The sequence below is a fragment of the Halichoerus grypus genome, chromosome 1, assembly GCF_964656455.1.
Source record: "Halichoerus grypus chromosome 1, mHalGry1.hap1.1, whole genome shotgun sequence".
NCBI lineage: Eukaryota > Metazoa > Chordata > Mammalia > Carnivora > Phocidae > Halichoerus > Halichoerus grypus.
This window is the reverse complement of record NC_135712.1, coordinates 59,661,196-59,676,119: the sequence shown is the minus strand read 5'-3', so window position 1 is coordinate 59,676,119 and position 14,924 is coordinate 59,661,196. Positions and strand designations below refer to the sequence as shown.

Here is a 14,924-nt window from a genome sequence, read left to right as displayed (position 1 = left end):
GGATGGTCTTGTCAATATACTGCCAGGATGCTTATTTAAGGAAGTTGCTGAATTTGATTAGATTATATCATTGATCAAAGTTACAAAACAAAACAAAACCTTTTGAAGGTTTTGACTGAAAGGTATGTGCCTAGTCCTAGATGAATTAGCAAGATGGTAACCCCACTATTTAAAAATTACTATGGCTGCCACTGCCAAACACGCTTTTAGTTGAATCTTCAACTGGAATTTTTGAGAGATTGCCCATGCAACTTTTCCTCTAAAGGTCTCATTCACCAATTCACTGAAAGATGGCATTTCTGACTTTCTAATCCAGAATTTTTTTTTTCTTATAAAACTCCTGTTTAACCAAGAAAATGAAAATCAGTACATTCTTGGTTACCCTGCTATTAATTTAAATTTGCATAACCTAATCAAAACTCAACCTGCCTTGCCCTTCAACAAAAAGCTATATTCTCTCCCATTACTAAATGGCTACATTCTTCTCAGTATTTTTTAAAAGATGAATTATGTTGATATCCCATGACTTTTCCTTTAGAATGTGTCCATGGAAATTAAAATGGACTTTTCTGTGCCCAAGATTGAAATGAAAAATAGTCCAAAAGGGCCAGTGGAAATGAACACAAAACTTTGCTGATGCTATCAGCATTCTAATTTTTGTTAAGCTTTTTTCCAATAAAATGGAACTGAACTCAACTGTCCCCAAATAACTGTCTGATACTTCCTCTACACCATCATTTTGTGTCTACAGATAAATGATAGAGTAATACAGCTTAAGATTTCTGTAAATCATGGGAATATGTTTTCCTGAGGCTTTTCTAGCTACTTTTCCTACAGAAATGTTCCTCCCATAATCATTTTCAGTTTCAACAAATACTTGCTGAGCATAGAGAATGTGCCAAGCACTATGCTAGGTGCTCAACACCCAACATTGATTATTAAAGCATCCCCGACAAATGGATGAGTAGGCATCTGTTTAATATTTAATACACTAAATTGGGTGAAAGATGATTGGATGATCAGAAATGAAAGCTCACACTCTTGTTCTTTCTTTTGGATGTGATGTTTCCTAGTCATCATTTACAAACTCACATTCAGGAAGGAAACAAGCTTTATTAGCCTTGCTAATAAAGAGAACTTCTATTTCTCTTCCTCATCTTACTAGTTGTTCTCAGCCATAGGAGGGCACTCAGGTACAGGAAGGTCCTGTGTCTAGCAGCAGAACCAACTTACCCTTACTTTCCGGCCTATGATTTAGGAACTTATGGTAAACAGTGAGGGCTAGGAATGTCTATCATTGTCCTGATCAAAAATTAAATTTTAAGTGCTTTCCATGGGCATAATATAAGAAATTCTTTAAATTTCTTTTTCAAGTATTGTTCATCAGTTTAGAATCTTTCCTCCATTTGCCCATTTCTCTCTGATTATCCTGTATTAGGCAGTTCTGGGTAGCCAAATAATTTGTGGCCTATCTTCTTCCAAAGTAAAATAGTGACCTCTTCAAAGATTTCTGAATGCATTCTTCATGCAATTTTAAAAGGAGATGGGTAAGGTAGAACGTATTTCTCTTTGCCCTGTGTGTCTTTCAAATAGTATTTGCGGCTAGGTAAACTAGTTGGACTATACCATCAGCTATCACAGACACAGTCACAAATGCATGGAGAATGGTAAATAGTGCATATGGAGAAGTCTGACAGTTGAGTGGAATTGCTTTCAAGTAATTTGACACATTAGTACTTTCAGACATTCACCTGCCAGTAATCCTCGTTGAATAAGATTGGAATATTGGGGTCACTAGCTCAAAGTCCATTTTTCTGAGACCTGAACAATAACCAGAAGTCAGAGCTAGAGGGAATAAGAATGAAACTATTCTAGGCTTTAGAACTGTTTCTCTAAGTGAGCTTTCTCTCTTTCCTCTATTCCTCCTTTCTCCTCTTGCCGTCCTCTCCTTTCTTTTTCCTCCCTCCCCCTCTCTTTCCTTTCTTTTTAGTGCTATGAATTCATTAGATGGCATAGTGTAAATCAATAGTAAACGCTAACCGCCTACTCTGTACTCAGTTACGCAACACCACATAACCGGTACACAGAGACAAAAAGGGAAAAAGCACACACAGCCTTTACATTCAAAAGCTCTTGCATAATTTTACTTTTCCACAGCCAAAAAGAAAAAAAAAAGGAAATAACAGATGGGGAAACTTACAGTTTTTTTTTCCCTTTTCTCAGACTGTTGAGGAGGGAGTTAGTTAACATCCGTGGCCATTTCTAGTTGCCCTAGGCTGCAGCAAAACATCCCATAATTGTCAGTGCCTTCACTGACTTTAAAACAGGATTTTGTGACCCTCCATGATGTGGTGAATTTTCCAAGTAATATAAGACTGAAATTATTCTGAGGTGTTTAATGCTGACTTGGTTTTTACTTGTTTTGTGAAAAATCAACAACATTTAAAGTATGAAATGAATTTTAAAATAGAGGATAAGGAAGACGGCTGTGTGTGTGTGTGTGTGTGTGTGTGTGTGTGTTTTCATTTGAAATGTATCCTGATGTAATATTTATGTAAAAAGCCAGTTATATAAACCCTGTCTTTCTCTCGCCTTTTACTTTGGGGGCTGTAGAAAGAGCTAATTTTTTTTTTTTTCTTTCTCATGACAAACTCCAAGGCTTAATGAAAGAGAAAACATCTAGATGCTATAGAACAGACACTTAATTCAAACTCCCGATAGAATTCATCCCCTAAACAACAGTTCCACTTAGGAGCCTGCAGTTTCTGGAATTTTCATTTAGAACTTTCTGTCATACTCTTCCCTGGCACAGGGAATTCATCGCACCACCTTTAAGTCTCTTTGTCCCTTTGTAGCTCTTCACTCCTTTCCCACACCCCCCACTTTTTCACCAGAATAACTCCCTTCCCAGTTTAAGTGGGAACACAGTGAGATTTGTATGAGGTCTATCAGTCTTCTGTCCCCGTTTATAATATTTTATTTCATTTAACGGACTAATGTCCTCCGGGAATCAGACATGGACCTGATGAGGGAAGTTGGAGGACTTTTGGTTTTGTTTTATTCTTCCTTTGTAGTTTCTGCCTATCGACCGTCATAAAATGGGTGCACAGGAGTAGGCACTGTTGGGGAGCTGCTAGGGGAAAGTAAGATCAGCTGTGTTAGAGGTGGTGCTGGTGGTAGTTCCGGTCGTTCGTAATGCAATCCAAGAGAGGGAGGCAAGGGGATGAATCTCCTTGTACTGGAGGTCAGGAACATTCCTCCAGGTCATACTTTCTTCTGGATGGAAAATCAGATGAAATTGGTTCATTTGATTTTACCGAAGGAAAGAGCTGAGTGTTCCTTCACTTTAAAAAAAAAAAAGATTTTGGCTATGTCCTAGTTTGTTTACCTTTCATTTATGCATTAGCTATTACATTTAGGATTCCCTTTTTATGGAAAAAATCTGGTGCATAAAAATAAAAATCAAAGCCAGGAGAGTTTTATCTGGTTTTTAAGGTCTCATTGCTTCAATGTGTGTCTCTCTTGCAACAACCGAGTGATCAAGGGGATTGGGATTATCATGTCTTTGTATCTGTGATGACATGGGGGCATCTTTAGTTGTCTTAATGAATAATGAGTAAGCTAGTATATAGTTTTTAAGTATTTTATCAGTATGCTTCCTGGTTTTTTTCTTTTTTTTTTTTTAAGATTTTATTTATTCATTTGAGACACAGAGATAGCGAGCGAGCATGAGCAGGGAGAGAGGCAGAGGGAGAGGGAGAAGCAGGCTCCCCACTGAGCCAGGAGCCCGATGTGAGGCTCGATCCCAGGACCCTGGGATCATGACCTGAGCCAAAGGCAGACGCTTAACCATCTGAGCCACCCAGGCGCCCCCTGGTTTTTTTCTTCAAAGATTTTATTTATTTATTTGCCAGAGAGAGAGAGAGGGAAAGTACAAGCCAGGGGAGTGGTAGGCAGAGGGAGAAGCAGGCTCCCCGCTGAGCAAGGAACCTGATGTGGGACTCGATCCCAAGACCCTGAAATCATGACCTGAGCTGAAGGCAGATGCTTAACCATCTGAGCCACCCAGGCGCCCCCCACCCTGGTTTTTTTCTTAAAAGGATCTATAGCTCAGGTAGATTTGTTTGTGGAAAAATAAGGAAAGTTGATCAGAATACTCTGGTCTTTCACCAGGAAATCATATTCCTATGTATACATTTTCTCAGTGTCCCTCTCCATGTGTTATGGCTGAGTTCGGATTCCAGGATGCAATTCTGTATGTATATACCTGCATCATGTAAAATACCATACTTTTTATATAATTTGAACATGATTATTCATCTGTAACCAAGCACTTATTTTTGGTGGGCAGTTCCATATAGAGGGAGTCATTTTTTGTATCCTGATTTTCAAATGGGTTGCCTGGATTTAAAAGAAAACTTAGAACTCTATAGATAGAGCGTTTTCTTGGTTGTCAAAAAGAGTTGGAGGCATATATTATAAAACAAATAGAAGAAAATGTCTTCAAGTAAAATATCTTTTAACTTTTTTTTTCTGCTTGTTTCTCCAAATAGCTTCTGTTTTCATCTCGGTAGGTTTTTACACTCTCTGAACCATACTTAGGGCAGAACTGATCTTTCAGCGTCTGATGGCTGCCAACTGATTCTGGTCAGCCCTCATTTTCAGTTGTAACCAGGACCCTGGACACATATCGTCTACTTCTAGTTTTTCTTTGGTGATGTAGGATCCGGGCTTCGAAGGGCCGACAGGCCTAAACTTCCTGTTCCCAGGGCATCCAAGAAGCCAGGGAGGGTTTTAAACAGTTTCTAATTTTTCAGAAGTCCTTCATAACACTTTCAACCTAGCTTCTCCTCACTGTTGGCAGTAGTAATAGATATTTTTAAATGTTGCAAAAAGAACCTTAGCCACTGACTTACCTTTCCAAGCAGAATTACTCTAGTTGTGCCTAGCATATAGTAGCCCCTTCATAAATATTTTACCACGTTTTGGTGAGCTGGTGAGGGACCTTCAGTGGCCATTCCTTCACAGTGCTTACACAGGTGAGCAGTGAGCCTTGAGAGGAATAAAGGGGTAAGATGAAATCAGATGCAGTGCTCTTCAGGTCCCAGCGATAGACAGATCACCCCATTTTATAAGAAAGCCCTTATTATCCTGTCTCTGTCTTTATAAAAGTAGCAAATCGCAGAAGGCAATTTTATGTTTCCTAGAGGTCTTTTTCAGTGGTCAGTGCTGCATGGAACAGTGGATCGTTTAAAAAACATAATTTTGGCAAGCTGCTTTGGTGGTCCTCATTAAGTTTCATATGCAAATGTGTTAGGAACTTTGGATTCTGGGCCTCAAACATATTCCTCTTGCCTTGTACCACAGGGTCTTTGAATCTTGGCTTTTCTCATTTTCCCTGGACAATTGTGTTTCAGACTCCTTTTATTTATATAAGTGTTCAGATAGACAAATTTATATAAGTTCTTCCTTTACATAGAGTTTCATTACTTTTAGTTACAATAATTCTGGATCTTTCTAAATCAATTCTGACTTCAGTTAGTTATGCTGGTTATTTTCAAGGCTTCATTCTGGTGGTGATATTGGGGGTGGGAGGTGATCTCTGGTAAACCATCTATGGCTTCTAAATTATAAAAGCAACGAAAAGACAAGCATGTGGAATTATTGATAGACTGCTGCTAGTTAGGCAAGCAGTTTTTAAAATGCAGATTATATAATATTGGGGGATTTTGTTGCTCCACAGTAGAAGCTTTTTAAATGTTAATTTGGGGTTTGTTTTGTTGCTCTGTGACTTAGCATAAAAGGCTTTGGTTTTAAAAGGTTTCAGTTCAGTCGTTCCATTTGTCTTACAGGACTTGGAATATAATACTATACATTTATTTACACTCATGACGGAGAATAAGGCCAGTAGCTCACAACTCATGAAACCAGGGGTAAATAATCCATAACTGGTTCTCCCACCATTGCCACAATATTTATATCCAGAACACAAGTAACAAACAACCAAAAACAAGAAGAAACCAGTTGTTTTTATTTACAAAATGTTTAATCAAAAGTACAGTAAAGTTCAAATGGAGCTGCAAATCCTGGTGGCTCACAATGGTTTGATTTATTTTTTCAAACAGACCATGGATAATTAACCATAAAACATAACTTTCCCAATACAAGTTACAGTGAATTGCAAAAATGGGCAGCAAGTCATTCACAACTGGTTGCAACTGGTTCAAGCCCTTAAAGCTGAACATGCAGACAGCTACACACGCCACTTTCCCAGTGCACACTTGTATGTTCCTTCCCCAAAAGAAGTCTCCTTTACTCTCCGTGTAGTATAGTATCACTGAGTCAGCGTCCCAAGGTGAGAAGCAAATGGGTTATTTTCCATGATCACCATGTTGTCATGCATTTATTAAATGCCCAGCATTTATGATATTCTTTTCATTTCAGAATGGTCCGCCATCACTAACTGGATATTCATCACAACTTTGCTGTCGGGTGAGTAACTTCTGTTACCCCTAAATGGCAGTCCACAATATTGAGGTGCCAAGAAGTCAAGTACGTTTCTCCCAGACTCTGAAAGAATTCAGCCTAAAGGCTGTGGTGTACTAAATTTGAATAGAATGTATTTTGACATTGGTGAAGGCTACAGATTTTATGTCGTTTGTCCATTTGAAATACCATCATTTAGAATGATTAGAAACATGATCCCAAGAACCTATGATCACAGATTTCAACAAACATTTCACAATGATTTTGCCACGCAGAGATGGAAGCATTCAAAGGGCTCGTTGGGCAGACTCTCCAGAGATACAGAGTTCCAAAGGAGACGCCTGAATGGACAGAGAGGGTGATGCTTCCCATGTGGAACATTGGATGCTTTGGCATTAAACAAACAAACACAGAACCTTCCAAACACATTTTGTGATGCTTTGAACTACTTATTATTATTCTATGATATGCTAAAAATTTGAAGTGCATTTGCTTCATTTGAATCAATCTTAAAATCAGACATGACTGCTCTTGTGTACACCCACAAGTGGAAGGGAAAATGTCCTTTCGGAGCATGAATATAGATAGCCACCTCTTTCACGAGCTAAGAGGACCAAGACCAGAGCTGCGAGTGAGCCTAGCATTGAAACCTTTGAGGTCCATGTGTCTTTTAGTGGAAATTGGTGAAGTTTCAAAAAGGTTGATGTTGTGGCCTTCTAGAATTCTTGAGATTTCAGTGGCTGGGAGGAGAGTGCAGGTCGGGACTAAGGGTCTTTTCGTAGAGCATCATCAAGTCAGAAAGAGCCTAAAAGAGCTGCGTTTGCTAGAGGTTGGCCGGCAATGAAATGTCCTGGCAAGTGTACTGGAGACGGAGGAGGACCAGAGGGGGTGACTTGCCTGGCATCTGATGATATTCTCCCTGGCTCCAGCCAGGCCTGTTTAGTCATGAACATCATATTCATCCAAACCTTTAAAAGTTACACTCTTGACTTCACTTTATATGAATGTGCATAAAATGAAGAAAATAATCTCTTGGGGTAATAAAGATAGCTTTCTAACAGGGACTTTCCATATCCATTGCACAAAATCCATAGTTGTCGCTGTATTTTTGTTTCTAATTCTGTCCCACATCTACCTCTGTCTCTCTGAACATATCCATCTCACCAGTGAAGGCCTGGAGCCTTTAGTATTGTAACCACTCCCACCACCCCACTCCCACTCCCATGCTTTATTTGTTATGCTGACTAAAAAGAAACTCCTATCAGTGTGAGCAGCAGGACTCAAGGGACAGGATTACTTGGTAACTTTAATTTGTTGCTCCCATTGCTTTCATCGCAAAAGGATCTCATCACAAAATGGCCTGAATTTCACACTCTTTCTGGCTTGCAGAGAAGCCAGTTCCTCCCCTATTTCTGTCCAACACACAGAAAGCTCTTTATGTGTCTATGATCAGATAAAAATCTGTATTGACATTTCTTTTCCTGTGGGTGTATTTCACTTCTAGGTATGAAGATTTAAAGTATCTGGGCAAAGCTGTGTGTTTGCAGTTTCTCTGTTTTAGTGAAAAGCTCCTCGGGAAAGGAGAGCACATCTTATCCACTAATGAATAAAAATTTATTTTCATTTTAAAATGATACATGCTCATTAAAAATAATTTGGAAAAACACATAGGAGTAAAATGAAGAAAAATACAAGTAATTATATCTATAATTTAAATCCAATCATTAATAACCATTTGATGTATTTCTTTACTCTCATTTTCCCCTGAGGATATATTTTTTTAAAAAACACGTTGTAAACATACCTTATACATCATTTTGTGTCCTGCTTTCAAAATTTAACCTAAAAATTTTACATGTAATTACATGGTTCTTATAAATGTCATGTTACATAAATATATACGACTCCTAAAGAGGAATAGCTTATTTAATCTAAATATGCAACAAGAGCATTTTGGGGGTTTTTGTTTTGTTTTGTTTCACTTTTTACATCCCCATGTCTTGCACATAAAGAGTAAATGAATCAATCAATAATGACTGAAGGAGTAAAAGTTCAAATCAGTATATATTTTTGAATTTTTAATTATGAAATCTTTCAAATACATGAACGTAGACACGCTACTCCAGTGAACTCCCACGGACCCATCCCCCGGGTTGCCCAATGATGAACTCATGGCCTGCCATTTCCCAAGCTACTACCATATTATTTTGAAGTAAACCCCGGACATCACAGCATTTAGTCCATCAAGATTTCAGGCCCATAAGGACTTTTTCACATGTTAATGATATAAACATTTAGATAAATAGTTCTAATCATTGTATATAGGAGTATTTTTCTTCTGAGTACACTGCCATTATATTTCCTAAAATGTAACAATTGATCATAAAGTCTCATCAGAGTGTTTCATAATATTCTTGGGTACATCTGTTATCCAAAGGGCAATTTGGTTGACCAGAGAGACATTTCACAGATTTGGCTAGGCTTCTTGGGGACTTTTTTTTTTTTTTTGGCACTATTTTTACTTGGCTCAGAATGATAATTTGCTGCTAATTTTATCATTATGGGATATACACTGTGTTTTATACAATTCTGTATCTGAGGTAAAAGGGAAACAGTGCTCTGACTACTTTAGAAGCCCAGTGTGGCTACAGCTAACCCATAGTGGATAAATATGGCCAACCTACTTAAACCAAATGTAGCGCTAGATTTAAAAGCATCATTTTTTTAAAGATATATTGGCAGAAAGGAAAGGTTTCTTCCTAAAGGGGCACTTAGGAAGTCTGAAAAGGAAGGGATTATATATTAATAGTCTGAATAATTAAAAAAACAAAAGCACTGTTTGGGGAAGTGAGGGTCAAAAGAGACTGTATATTATTGAACAAAGGGCACTCCCTATGTGCTTCTAAGTATTGCTCTAGTTTACTCTAAGAATATTTAAAGAACCTAGTTTTCTGTGACTAGACTAGATCCTTTGCACACAGAGCTCCACAGATGAAGAGCGCTCTGTGCAAATTAGGCTCTCCATAGAGAACCTATAGTTAGGGTTTAGTCCTGCCTCGCCGTCTTTGAATTACAGTCAGTGACGGTTCAGTAGTACTGTGTTGTCCAAAAGGTGTATTCCACTCATCAGAAATTCAGGATGTGAGTAACTATGTAACACACTGCATCAGTATAAACTGGATTTATGTGTTACTCAGGTCTATTTAATCTTAGGAGCACATTTTCCATTGGCCTCGAAAGTGAGTAGCTAGAATATTGATATGCCTAACCCTTGGGGAAGAAAAAAAAGTGCTTCTCCACTACACTAAATCTCTACAAAAATATGAGGGCTTACAGTATGGACACATACAAAGTATTTTCAGCGGAAGTTGGTAGAGGAAAGCACATGGAGGAAAAAAAAAGAAAAAAAAAGAAATAACATAAGCAATAAACCATCCCAAGCAAACAGAAAGCATCTGTAACATTTGCCAGACTGGATGGTGTAAACAATACAAACTTTTTTTCTTTCCATTTCATTTATTCCCTTTCAGTCTTCTGATCCTCTCTATTTCTCCTTTACCTTGGTTTGGTGTTACCACCATTAAAATGTCCTCAAAAGGTCAGGAAAGGATCTGATGGCTTGGCATTGAGACAGGCTCCAAGGAAGGATAGGTAGGATCTAGCCACTAACTACTTTTTTTTGTTTTTTATTTTATATATTTATTTTCTCATTAATGTATAGACAGAAGTGTCCAATGACAAGTTCTATACTTTAAATATATATTTTGTGCCACTAACTATTTTAAAGCCACGAGGATATTTTACCATACCCCATAACACCCATATTTTAAAACAGCTAACCTTTTCATCATTATTTTTAAGATTGATATTAACAATACAACAACTGAAATAAAGGCATAAGTCTTCATCTCTTCCTGCATCATTTTCTCGTATGTGTTAATTATGTAGCTCATGTCATATAAACCAGAATACAAACTGCCTTTTAAAGATAAGAATAAGTTTACCCTTGGTTCTTTCTAGCTAATGTATTATACATTATACCCAAGTGAACCATCAATGCCTCATCCTGATAATAGCTATAATAATAATTATTATTATTAATGATAGTGTTTGCTTCTTGGTATATGTGTGTGGGGTTTCCTTATGCTCAGCCTTTGGGTCTGGTGTTTGTTCCATTGTTGCTATTTGTGACCATATGTATCCTCAAGCTATAAAACAGCATTTCTTGGAATAAAGTAGTATTCCATATCCTCTACTTCTTTCTCTCTAGGTAAGTTCAGAATCATCGTTGGATGATTGATTCTGCTTATACAGGGCAGGGAATCCTTTGTAAATGCCTGGATCAAGCCAGGATTTTCATTTTAGACCAAAGACACAGATAGTTGCCAAAAAATATGCCAAAAAAAAAAAGGGTTTATTCACATCATCAGATCCATGTTTCACGAAGTTGGCATATTTTCTGGATGAACTTTATCGGATATGTAATATATCATCATATGCAATTACCACCAGGATAGGAATTATGGCATTCTCTTAGCGAGATCACTTGGCTGATCCTGCTTTACCTGGAGTGGTGAGGGAAGACTGAAAACCCCATTCAAGACAGACATTCAAGATGCTTTTGCAGCCAGCTCAGTCCTTTTACATTGGAAATGCTGAAGAGAAGTCTTAACTCTTTCTTCCTTCATTAAAGATGAGTCAAAGCCTGTGATATAGACAACATACTTTGGAGAATGGTCTTCTCTTTGGGGGACTGCTCCATTTGCAAACCATGCTAAGGTCCACAGAGAATTGGTTCTGTTTGTTTTATCCCACTCTGTGAAATATTCTTAACGTGCTGTTGATATATACTTTTTGGTCAAAAGTAATTTGCTGTCTGGTTTTTGATGGCCACTCTGAATAAACCTAATGTATATGTGGTGTGGGGATCGGTAACCTCTGAACACTAAGTTTAAAGACTTTTATAATTAATTATTTAAAGACATTTTAGCCCTTAACTCTTTCTCTCTCTGTCCATGAACACGTTGATTGGTTAATCATGTCTTGTTTATTTTTATTGTTATTGCTGTACAAATTGTACATGAAACAGGAAAGAGAAGAGCTGTTTATAAGAGCTAATTATAATGGCAAAATTGTACTTTCTCTAACTGTTCTTATTTTCTTTTTGATTATATCAAGACCTGCACTCTAAGAAGTATGTTTCAGTTTTGCTAGTACATGACAGAGGAGAAAGATAAATCCAGTTCTATAAAGTGATGTCAAGCGTAACTTGGCACAACTGCAAATATCAATAGCTCATTCAAACCTTATACCTCCACTCCTGAAGGACTTTGACTTCTGGCCATCCTTTGATAAAGATCCAGAGCAAGAGACTCTTGGGGGTCTTATCTTTTAGGAGGAGATGATGGTTCTGGTGGATTCTTAGAGCCTGAGTCACTTCTGAGATGGCATATCTAGCCCTTGGTAGAATCGGAACTCAAGTTTTCTATAGATCAAATAAAAAACCCAGGGGCTGAATCCTTAAGATAATCTCCAGGTCATTGTTTGAACAAATTTTTGCTGATGCTTACTATGTGACAGGTAAATATGAACTTTTTTTCTTTCTTTCTTTTTCTTTCTTCCTCTCTCTCTCTCACCTTCTAACTCCTTTAATTTTTTTTTCTTCACTTAAGCAAGGAGAAATCTCCTTATTGATTGCTAAGGGCCCTGTGCATATCTGCATGTAGCCAAAGATTCTGTCCCTTCTAGGAACTCTGGTTGTCAACCGGTGATCTTGCTTTTGTCTTTTCTTATAGTTCTGCCTGTGGCGCTTGTCACTAGCAGTCAAATAAGGACAATTTTACCATTCTCTCCTGCTGCTCTAATTTTTTTTTAGTGCCGGTACATGAATTTGTTATTCTTTATAATTCCCTTTGAAGTTGGAAATCCAAGGGGAATCTAAAACCGACCAGATGTTTCTGCTGCTGGAGAGGGAAGAGAGTAGGATTAAGTTTAACAAAAACTTGGTCTCTCAGAAGAAAAATCATTTCAGCTGGAAATCATCTTTAAATGTACTCATTTGCTACATATCTGTTAGTTAATTTACATTTACTAGTCCTTTGTAGACAATATCGCCTGTCAATTTACTCGGGAAAATTCATAAATTTTGTGAACAGATAGACTCATGCTGTGGTTTGCTCAGGCCTATGTCCCTTTTGGAGTTTTAGTTCTTTCTATTGCTCTACATATTCCCCTCACGTGCTTTACAGTGAGGGTTGTCTGTTGTTGTGGTTGTTGATGTCGTTGAAGGATTCCCATCATGTCACATCAGGCGGGGAGGCCAGTTCTGCAAACTATTGCAAGAGGGTGAGGTCAGTGCAGCCTGCGGTTAGGGACGGAAGGAAAGGAGATTTGCCAAAATGCTTCGCCTTTCTTTATGCAGAACTTCATCCACTTTAGGGATGCGTAGATCAAAACAAGAATAAGACTGATGAAGACCTTCAGGGTAAAAAAGGAAAGTTTTGTCGTCCCTCAAGGATTCAGCTGATGTTGCAGACAGCATGAATAAACAGATTGGGAGATGAAAAATGGGAGAGAAAGTGAAGTACATGAGAGCACAAGAGAGAAAAGGGCGTCCGTGAATCAGCATTTGTGGGGCGTCTCCCATGGGGCGTCCGTCCGGGGTTTCAGGCGCCTGCACGAGAGGGAAGAATGGTTAAAAAATCAAATTCGAGGAGAGTCTTAGAAACCAATCAGAATGTTTTGCTGGTTTGCTTAGCACTTCACAAAAGCGGTGGATTGCAGAGATGCATTTTTATTTGCTGGCTTCCTGCACGACATCTGTCACGCTGGCTCCTTACGTTGCTGTCAGGATTTCCTCGGTTTCCCTAGGTTTCCGGGAGGACAGAGAACCCTGTGGATAACTGCTTGACACCCCTCACCTCGCTCAGTGGACTAAACGTTTGGAAACATTTTCCACACCTCCCGAGGGATGAGTGCTCACAACTCATAGTTTCTATTGCCCCAGCCTATCTTCGTTTTAAATAGAAAGTCTGAGTCCTCAGTAATTATATTAAGCTTCTTAAGCAGCACATATCAATTGCATATACCATTTTAAGCATTTTTTCAGCCTCTCAAAAGAGAGTAGGGGAAGAGACAGAGAGAAATCACTTAGCAGCTGATTCACTTATTTTAAGCAGCTTTCCCCATTTTAAAATATAAAAAATTCAGGTCCTGGAACATTGGGTGATTTGAATGTTCTGTAAGGATTTGAAAAAAGATTTTTAAAATATCATATGTCCTACATTCAGGGACCCGGATTTTCAATTTAGTTCTGAAAACAAAACAAAACAAAACAGGTTGAAATAAGGGAGTTTCAACCTAAACAGTTTCTCCTCTTTCTTTTCATTGATTATTATTATTTATTATTAGCAGTAATAGTCAGATGGTATGGAAAGCATTTATGTTAGTCTCACTGCTGCGACAGAGCTTAACCTAATAATCCAAGACTTGGAACTTGATGTTTCAATAAAGGAAACACTGTTTGAGATATTTTCCATTCAAACCAGCATCAAAAGTTTTTTAATTAACACCATCAGAAATTAATGGGCTACACGCAGGACAGGGTTCCTCCAGACCCAACTGCTGGGGACAAGACAGCAAGAGGGACCCACTGTGCGTGTTTTTATTTTATAATGTATTTTTATTTACTTGTGGAAGCAGAGTCCCAGCTGCACATCGTGTGGCAGAGCCACAAGAGCGAAACCTGCTAGGGCTGCTTCACTCCAGCAGTTTCATTTTGCTCACTGATTATTGTCCTGAGTTCTTTGTGATTGTAATTGGTTAGAAAGTTTGAAATTAGCAAGTCCTTGTCAGCCCCTGAAAGCTTTGAAATCATGAGGCTCCATACAGCTATCAAGCTGGCTGAAACCTAATCGCCTGTTGGGTGAAGAGCCTCAGAGGGGTGAGGCCCCTCCTCAGGCTTTGCTTCAGTCACAGTCCCCCAGCCTCTGGAGCTCCCTGTGTTGGACTATGGCTTTGTTTGAAGTCCTTTCCTTTCCGTCACTGAAGCCTCTTTTGGGATGAACGGATGGTGGACCTGGCTAATGGGTGTGGGGGAAGTGAGTGCAAATGGGAAAAAGGGTAAAGGAGAGGATCAAGGGAATAGGGAGGAAGGAAAAGGAGAAGAAAAGGCATAAAAGAAAAAGAAAGCAGGATATAAGATGGAAAGAGCTTTGTAAATATTGACGTTTGGTTTCTGTGCAACTGGATTTGATGTCTTGGGATGGAACTCACTGACAGAGCCTAAATGGTCCCTGGGGCTTTTCTTTTTCTCTTTTGGAACTTTTTTAAAGACTTGCCCACTCATTGTCAGAGGGAAGCCACATATATTCATATAAGGGACCATAACCTACCTACTACTACCACCACCTTTCCTAGGAATTAGGAATCCAGTTCTT

The 14,924-nt window shown here is 38.5% G+C and overlaps 1 protein-coding gene across 18 annotated transcripts in view; it reads left to right on the top strand.

The window, feature by feature from the left end:
- The window catches only part of ZBTB20 (zinc finger and BTB domain containing 20), an 800,060-nt gene that overhangs the window by 417,774 nt on the left and 367,362 nt on the right, over window positions 1-14,924 (top strand). For 17 of the 18 annotated variants that reach the window (XM_078066331.1, XM_078066345.1, XM_078066341.1 and 14 more), the window contains one exon: window positions 6,445-6,492. The gene's annotated coding sequence lies outside the window, so the exon portion shown is untranslated. Of the gene's footprint in view, window positions 1-6,243; window positions 6,356-6,444; window positions 6,493-14,924 lie in introns of those variants that run through there. The other variant, XM_036107122.2, reaches the window with a different exon arrangement.